Source organism: Strigops habroptila, chromosome 11 (genome assembly GCF_004027225.2).
Source record: "Strigops habroptila isolate Jane chromosome 11, bStrHab1.2.pri, whole genome shotgun sequence".
NCBI lineage: Eukaryota > Metazoa > Chordata > Aves > Psittaciformes > Psittacidae > Strigops > Strigops habroptila.
The window spans coordinates 28,049,474-28,058,783 of record NC_046360.1 but is presented as its reverse complement, the minus strand read 5'-3'; the positions used below and the strand labels follow the sequence as shown (position 1 = coordinate 28,058,783).

The 9,310-nt window shown below is 41.4% G+C and overlaps 1 long non-coding RNA gene across 1 annotated transcript; it reads right to left on the bottom strand.

Annotated features, from left to right (window-relative positions):
- Nucleotides 1-2,241: 2,241 nt before the first annotated feature.
- On the bottom strand, nucleotides 2,242-4,578 carry LOC115614427. The gene is made up of 3 exons (XR_003993723.1): nucleotides 4,442-4,578; nucleotides 3,347-3,467; nucleotides 2,242-2,452 (listed from the first exon to the last, which is right to left on the bottom strand). It is a non-coding gene; the product is annotated as an uncharacterized LOC115614427 (long non-coding RNA).
- Between the last annotated feature and the right edge of the window lie 4,732 nt (nucleotides 4,579-9,310).

The following is a 9,310-nucleotide window of genomic DNA, read 5'->3' as shown; positions in this document are numbered from 1 at the left end:
ACACTCTGAATATGACAAAGGGCTGAAAAGAACCTGGCTTCCCTGTCACCATGTACATCCCCTGTGGCTCTCGCAGTATAATAAGGCGGTTGTGGGTTTGTGACACGTGCCATTTTCTCTCTGTTTGGGTATGTATGCTAAACAGCATGAGTCCACACAAGCTGAATTTTTACCTGTCAATTGCTGTAATAGGTCCAAGGTTTGGGCATTTTCTAATGGAAAACTAGGTTGTCAAGGAAGTAAGTGTTCATACAGAACCGTGGATCTATCACTGGAGTAAATCAGATGATGTTTGAGAAAAAAAAGGAAAAAAGAGTAGTGGAAGTTATCTACAGCCACAGCAATTTAACAGATACTTCTTACTGTAGTACCTGAGAAAGCCCTTCTTGCAGGGGGTCTCCCTGGGAGCTCAGCTTGCCCGAGGAGCTGTGGAAGGAGAACCAACAGCATGAGCACCTGGGAGACGACGAGGCTGTTACTGCCGGTGGACAGCCTGGCCCATCATGCCAGGTACATAGGCCTGGAGGTGAGGACAGACTGGAGACCTGCCCTCTTACCTGAGTGTTCTTCACAGCTCACAGGGTCAAACTGGGCAGCTGCTGGGAGATGATTTTAGAAGTTCATGGTGCAGATGATCAGCAGGACTGGGCTTTAGGTCACCTTAAATTGCCTCTTATTAGGAAGATGTAGTTGCAGAGCAAAGAATACTCATTTCCCAGATCCCAGGCTAATACCATGCAGTCATATCACTGGCTTTGGTCTTTAATCATTCCAGATATGCAACTCCCACTGATGTCAGCACAGGTTTTGCATTCTCGCCAAATCAGCATCTTTTTTACAGCAAAATCACACACTCAGCTTTAGTGGGAACCGGGTGGCAAAAACACAGTCAAAAATCCCAGGCAAGTCTCCTTTTTGACCTGACCTAAAATTAAAAATGCAGTAAATAGCACTCAGCAGAGATATAAGAAAATGCTGTATGACTGCATAGCAGCAAATGCTGTACTTGCTTTTGAGATACTGTGCATACACAGTGTCTTTGTGAATACACATACATGTATATAAATGTACTGTTAAAAAATGAAGGTTCAAGTATGGACTGAAACCAAAGATTTTCTGTGTCCACCTTGCAATCCTACATACAAACACAAGGCTTTTGAATTTGGGTGATAAACACTGAAGAGGAAACGTTTACATTCGTTCATCTTCTAGTGAATTCATTTTAAAACACCTGGTTTAACTCTGACCATGGAATACTGGCTCTGTGGAAGTAAAAACAGTTTATGGTGTAGGGGCCTATAATCTGCCTGGCTGTGCTCCTGGATAAAATAAGGTTATCTGAGGTAATACTATTTTGCTAGCCCCCAAACCAACTCCAAAGAAAGAGAATGAGAATCAATTTAATTAAAGTTATCAAGTTACCTTGCACTGCCTGGCTTTCACTGCAGAAAAGACATAGTTCTCACAGGTCAGTTGATATATGGGATCCTTTGGGCAATTTGCTCATGCGTCCATAGCCCCAACTTTTCCTTTTTTTAAGTGATACTGAAGCATGACCTGCGATGACTTCGGTGTCTTCCTGCTGCTGCCTTTCGGGTGCAGGACAAGGATGCTCTGCTGCATTTTTCTCCCGGCAGAAGCCATAAAGATATTGCCAGCTCCTTACAGTGCCACCCTTGGGCATGTGTGGGTCCTCTGGGACACCAGAGCATCAGGAAGCAGTGCATGGGCAGGGCCGCAGAACTGGCAACTCCCCAGGAGAGCAGTAAGTAGTTTTTCCCTTCTACATTTTTATACTTGCTAAGATATGACCTAAATAATTAAATACTTTTTTCTAAAAATAAATCAGAAAACTGCACAAAAATTCATGACTTTATCAAATTTTTGAGGGACCGAAAAACTCTTCAACTTAACTTGGGGTTCAGTTTTCCCCTGCAGTTTCTCAGCCCTGGTAGAAGCCATAGTTATGAGTCTGAAACACAGATATTTTCAAATTTATTATCACTATGACAATGATTATGTAGCCCATTGAGATCGAGTGATGTGATTTAGTGTTTTGAAGGCATTTGTCATGTTTGATGAATGCATCTGGTGATTCAGGGCAATGAAAATGCGGTATTTCCAGCCGGTGAGAGATAAAGCATGCTATCAGATACACAGAGTTATGGCAGTGGCTATATAAGGTTACACAAATTTTATTTGTTTCCTAATTAGAGTTCTAGAGGAATATGGGCAGGAAGATATGCTTTAGCTGGCTCTCCAGGGTGGAGCTAGACAGGGTGCATAGGCATTTCCAACGCTTTGACAAAACTCACTTGGGAACTAACTAATATTTTCACTTTCTTGTGTTCCTGGTTTCTTGCCTGTCATCACTTACCTGCACACAGCACCCATGCAGGCATGTTCAGGGAGACCTCACGAGTATCTCCAAGTTACCCCAGCATTCACAATTCTAGAGAAAATCAAAGAAATACTTTGTTTTCGCATTTGCCTGCTGTAGAACACACTAAGGTTTGATACAATGCCAAGTAGAGTCAATGGGAAACTGCCATTAGACTGAGTCCAAATTGCAGGCATTTACCAGACAAATTGAGCCAAAAGAGCCTCAGAAATTTCAGCCATATCCAGACAGTGACCAATAATTTATGTCTCACTTTTAAAGTTCACAGATATAAACATGTTCTTACGAAAACAAGGGATTTTGAAGTGTGTTTTATACTGCATCTTTGTAAACAAATCACCTCACTCTGTACAGCACAGGGACATCCCCTTTTGAACACAGGATGCCAGAGAAAGCTCCTGGAATCCAATTTTATTTTTGTATTATCACTGAATCACTGCTGCCTTTCAGAGAACAGAGATATCTTTACCAAATGTGGTGAAATGGCACAATGTAGAGGGCATCGACAGCTCACAAGTGCCATTACCACCTCCGACAGAGCCATCTCCAGTTTCCTGAAAGTCGTCATTGCTACAATAAGAACTGGTAAAGGCCATAAAAAGAAATGTCTTTCCTGATGCTTTTCTATCAGGCATTTGTTCTGCAGTACGTTACAGTAATTCAGTAGGAAATATCCCAAGTGTGACTCTGAGAATGGCAATCTCCATGGATTTCAGAATAACCTCTATATCCATCTCTGTGCATCTGTATATGGGCAGAGGGGCCTGCAGTGGCAATGCAAGATAAGGGTAATATGGAAGATGCATAGGCCACAGGCAGCAACCCACTGGGAAACCCCACGTTGTCACTACCATCACCATTTTCGCATGAAGCCATACTCTGTGGCAGTGGTATGACCAAGACTAAAGGCAGTACCTCTTCTAATATTGGAAACGTAGCACTTACCTCTCAAATATCTTTTGGGGGTTCAGGAGAGACTTTTTTTCCCACTGCCTTACAGCCCGCAGATCTGACAGGCGCCGAAAGCTGGAGGCTCTGCTTTCAGAAGAAACCCACACCTGAAATTCTCAATACACGAGAGATGCCACATTGTATTTTTCAGAAATCGGCTTGTAAAAACTGCCGCATTCCTACCAAATGTCAAGTTAGCTCAATGCATTGCACCTGCCCCAATTCCCCTTCACAGTTTCCATAGCATGTTGTTCATCACCCCCTGCTCTAAACAGTTGTCTTGCTGAGTTATGTGCTTTCCACGCTAGAGGAAGCTGACTTGAGTAGTGAATGGACTATATTTCAGTCTGACAAATTCGCAGATCCAATAGGGAATCCCATCAGATGCAAAGTTCTACCTGAGAACAAGCTGACACTCCACTGAATTCAACATGGCCATTTGTGGAGCAAGGTGTTATCAGTGTGCAAGAGCTGGTCACCAAACATGAGATGTTTAATGCAATGATTAGCTTGATTGTGCTCCAGCCTTTTCCTCATTTTGACTGACACCAGCCAGAACATTTCCATTCAGACTTTGCTCAAGTTTCTGTTAGGAGGGGATATATTTGTCAAGCTAAAATAGGAGATTTATATGCAGCCATGCATTTATTGAAAACTTGTCAAGAAGTATTATGCGTCCAAGCAAGTCCATTTGTTTTTCAGCTTATTATAAGCTTCAACTTCCATGTATAAAATCCACTGAGAAATACTGTCCACTGAAATCTGCCCCAATCAGGTTAACTACTTCTGATCTAGGATCTTCACCATATCAATCACTGTTTTAAAAACTTAATAAGGCTGAGCTACCACAATGCATAAAAGGTGCTAAAAAGTGTTTGGTTTTCTCCTTCCCTATTATTATTATTTCCTTTGACTTCTGGTTTGGTAAATGTTATGCATACACTGAGTCATAAACTACTGAGCCTTAAAATGTTCAAGCATATCCCATTTAAAATTCCTCCTGATTTCAGTATCTTGCCCTGAAAAGCACTAAGTGCTTTTAGCTCTCAGGGTTGTGTTCCTAAGGGGATGAAGGAGAAAACCACCTACCTCTGCACAAATAAAGCCACTGGATGGTGGAGGCTCAATCATGCCCATCTGAGCTCCATTTTGGGGAATGGTGTTTCCTCCATGAGTAGCTCCATGAGGTCCATGGGACATACACCTCGCTGGAAGTAAAGGTGAAGAATCTGGCCTGGAAGAAACATAGATTATTTGTAGTGTACATATTGGCCAGTTTCTCACTATAAATGTCATTCACATGCAGTAACTGCATCAATGCACCATTTTGCTGTTCTCATGCATGGTGCTGAAGGGGTGCTTCTTTAACTCCAAAGTGTGTCTTCTGCTGCAGAATCCTCACCAATACTTTCAAACCAGCTTTTCAAAGCTATTTTATTTATGTATACGGCTGTGAGAGCCTTGAAACTGGGCTCTCCAGGAGGTGAAGGAGAAATATTTACCATAGTTGAATAAGGTGTGAAAACATCATGCAAACAAAACCCAGGTTAGAGGTTGTTTAAGGCAAAAATAGAAGGGAAATTGAGGATACCATTGCTTCAAGAGCAGATGATAAACAGTGCTTCCTTCACTAATGGGAAATTCGTAAGTAAATTCCGATGTGCCAGTGCTAGTCCATCTTTCTGAAGTATCTTAAGTCTCTAGATTTCAGCTGGAAGTACTCCATATTAATTAATACTTCATTTTACCTTATGTTATTTAGAGTTTCCAAAGAAAATATATCCCATTCATATTCAGTAAAAGCAAATCCATGTTCTGCTACTGCTATTAGCTAAGCTTTAACTGAATCTGAAGCTCAGCTTTCACTTAACAAAACCAGTTTAGATGTACTAGAGCATCAATCCATATAGTATTCCTTATGAGGAATAAATTGATTTTCTCATTGCTCTATGTTGGCTAAAAATTATTCGATTATGTATTTAGCTGCTAATGGAAACTCATTAGTAGATTTTCATTTCATGCTTGTTTGCACCTGCAATCCATTTCTTCTTGTCCAAAGGACTGTTTCATTTAGGTTGCATGCTGTAAATTTTCTTGCATATAAATTGATAAGCATCAGCCAGAATTCAGTATACGTGGTCTGAAATAGCTCAGGGCCATCATTTTTACAACAGCATCATTAAAGCAACAGATCTCTGGTTATTCATTGTCACTCATTACTGTGCATACTGATGCTCTAACTTGCCTTTTAGTTTACTCGCTAATTTTGTTATCTGTGCTAGTGACAGTCCCTTCTCACCTTCCTGTTTGCTCTTCCCTTGCATTCCTTGGAGCCCCACAAGGCTCCTGCTCATCTTTTTTAACCCAGAGATGAGACATGCCTAACTTTGGGCACCGAGTCTCGATGACACTGTGGAGGGCAAGAGTGAGGGAAACATCCCCCTGGCGCAAGTCAGGGTGCCCCATTAGCCCAGGCAGGTCACCCCGCCATTTCACCCCTGAGCCACCATCAGGGCTTCAAGCTATCTAATTTTATGTGGGACGTAAATTCTCCCTCAGGGGCAAACCTCCAGCTCTGCTTGGCAACTCTACTACTTAAATCCCAGCAACATTTTCAAACTATGAATGGCAGTGAGGGCTCAGTACTGTGCATACACCCAGTTATTTGAATGTATTCCTTTGTATTTTGGCCACAATTAAACCAGAATGCTAAGCTCTTTTTGAAGAGTAGGCTGCATTCAAGGGTTGAGACAGACACTGATTGAAGACTCATACAAAAAATCAGTCCCTTTAGCAGGCTCATACAGCATTAATGGCAGTGCAGTCATGTTTTTAGCTATTCCTGATTTTTAAATTACTATCTATGCCACTTTTAACCTAGTTTAGCTGCACTTAACTTGCTTTGATTCATGCTACATATTTTGTGGCTGTTATTCTGCACCCACAGTTTGAAAATCAAGTGGAAGTAACTCTTGCAATAGCAGGAGTTCATTTTGATTTTGTTTATGCCCATGACAACTTCGGTAATCCTGACTTTAGCATAACTTGGGCCGAGCAGCAGGGCTGAGCCAGAGGTTTGCATCTTAGCCACATTTTTGTGTGAGCTGGTGGGCCTGCAAGAGACAAAAAAGTGTCACCAGTCCCACCAGGGCTCAGCCTCACCGAAACTTTCCGTGAATAAAGGACACCAGCATTATATCACTGGAATATCATCATAATTATCACAGTAAACATCTCTGGTGTTCAATAAAACATGCCCGATGGTGTATGGGACTTGTTTTATTTGGAGGGATATGCTGTTATCTGTGTTGGAATAATACCGTATTCTAACCAAGCCAAATCCAGCCACTGTGCCATCTAGTCATTTTTAATATTTATAGCTCAACTATACTTTTAACTGCATAGCTCAAAGGAGCATATTTTTGCCCTTAAAGCACTAGGTAAGAAGATGAGCATAATGATCCCTACTAAGAACTACTGCAGTGCTGGTATTTAGAGGGGGACCAGGGGAAACCCTCTGTGCAGATCCACAGGTCAGGCTTCTGCTGGCGGAACAACCATAGAGCCAAGCCAGCTCTGCCCCACAGTGGCCCCTTACCTCTTGTCCCCAAGACCTCTCTGGTCCACAGCAGCACTGAAATGGCAACACAGCCTTGGTGCAGGTCCTATCTCCCAACTTCTCATGTGGACAACGTTGAGATGCAATAGGCTTTTCAGTGGGTGTGAAGGGGACGAGATGCTTTTTCAGGAGATGTCTTCAAAGCAGCTTCAAGTAGTGACAATGTTAAAAAGCAAGGCACTTACCCATGGACTGCTTCTTTTGTGATGGTAGGGCCATATGTTCTTATGATTTTCCCAACTACAGGGAGCATAACATGCCCAGTATAAAATTTTCCTCCCCATCTTTCTAGTCCAACTTCCCAATGTGTTATACCGTTGGGATCTCCCAGGTGATGCAGCACAAGGAATCAGTCCTAGGTGAAAGAGGAGGAGAATGCTGCTTACTCTGCTAAAACTGGAGTCTGCTTCCGTCTCCTGTTCAGTAACGCTACTAATTCTAGACTTAACACTGTCTTCCTTTTTGCTCTTTCATCTCCCTTTGCTCTTGCTCACAGGAGACAGAAAACACAGCTACATCTCAGCTAGACCTCACAGAGGTTAAAAAATGGAGTAATCATCCCTACTTACCATCCAATATTCCTTCAAGCATTTCCAGCTTAGTCATACACCATCTTGAGCTGTACCACTGAATGCTGATGTAAAGTCTCCTGCTGGTAGAAACTAGAAGTAAGAAGTCCAGAGATTAGAGGTGTAGGAGTACCCGATGACCATAATTTTCACACTGCAAGTTGCTGGGCATTCTATTTTGGAGTTTTGAATTAAAAAACCCCCAAGACATTGAGTTAGTGAAACAGAATCTGATCATAATAATTGTCACATTTTGTATTCATATAAAACATGAAAAACTTCTTCAACTTCAGCAGAATTATTCTGAATTGATCCAAACACAAGAACTGAATCTATTAGTGCTGTGTACTAATACAGCCCACACACAGAAAAAATACATTTGCTGTAAAAATATCTATTTATCAACCAGCTTAACCCGCTGAGGGTCTGCCTGTATTCCTCACCACAGTAACTGAGAACAGGAGCGGGTTCTGAATGTGCTTGTTAAGTGGTCATGATCGATACAAATCTATTTTTCAATTAAGCAGAAGATACTGGGTGTATGCGTATTGCCTCCAGGCCACAACAGTTTTAAGTAAAACTGGATTCCAGAATATAAAGTTGAATTGGTTTTGTTCTGTCTTTTAAATGAGCTTTACCAGCATGCAACTCCAACCCTTGTGAACTCTGAAGATTAAATTTCCTTGCAGTAATGACCACTAGGAATTAGTGAAACGTTAATCTTCCCACCTGCTGGGTATGATTATACATGAGTCTAATCAACCTGATTACGAAAGAAAGCAATTTCTGCTTTTACAGAATTTCTTTATTGTTGTCTGCTTTAGTTCTTCCCAAGCAACTGTAAAATTCCGCACCCTATATTTTAAGCAAAAATAATGATTAAATTAAAATGTGTAAAGGGAAGCAATGGAGGCTGATAGTAATTGCTTTACAACAGATACAGTAATTGATGCTCTGAGGATTTATTTCAAAGCACAGAAGTCGAATTACAAACCTAGCTTTATCTGGATTTGTGTTGCTTTGATGAAGTCACTGCATCTTTGTCTTGATTTTCAGCTAAACTGTTCTTAATGAGAATGCTAATAATTACAGTAGGACTAAATTGTTTTAGGGACACAAGAGGATGAAAGACAGATTTTGATTTCATTTAAAGCTATAGGCACAAATGTGACACCTTTCTGCTGTCAACCTTCGACATGCTGGATGGGAAAAGGAGGAAATGCACCAGCGGAATTCATTGAAGCAGCTACTTAAATGCATTGAAGGCAGATTCTCAAGTCATTCTGAAAAGCTACATCTGATTGTATTTCTTGTGTAAAACATTTGAGCCCACATGTACTGACCTGCCAAAAAAAGGAAGAAGTTAAGGCTGGGTCCACACACCTGGTGAGCAGGAACTGCAGTGCAAAGATATTTTCCAAGTCAGGAATCTAGGAAAATCAGAGTTGGAGTAGAGAAATCTGAAAATACAAGGAACATAGAGCAAACCACAGCAGAATGTTCTGATACTTTATTCATCAGTCAAACCCACAGTTTTCTTCTCAGGAGCCACAAACCCCAGAACGCCTCAACTTCACCCCCAGCACAGCTGCAATCATCTCCATGCTTGTACACTGTGCATGGAAACACAGTGAAATCCCTGGACTGAAAATCATCATATCGAATCATCTGATTCAATATATTACTGTTAGTTATCTGAAACCATCCAGGACCTGAGGAGCATTATTCTACAGCAAGCTTAATATACCCAGAGAAATATGATGCCAATTA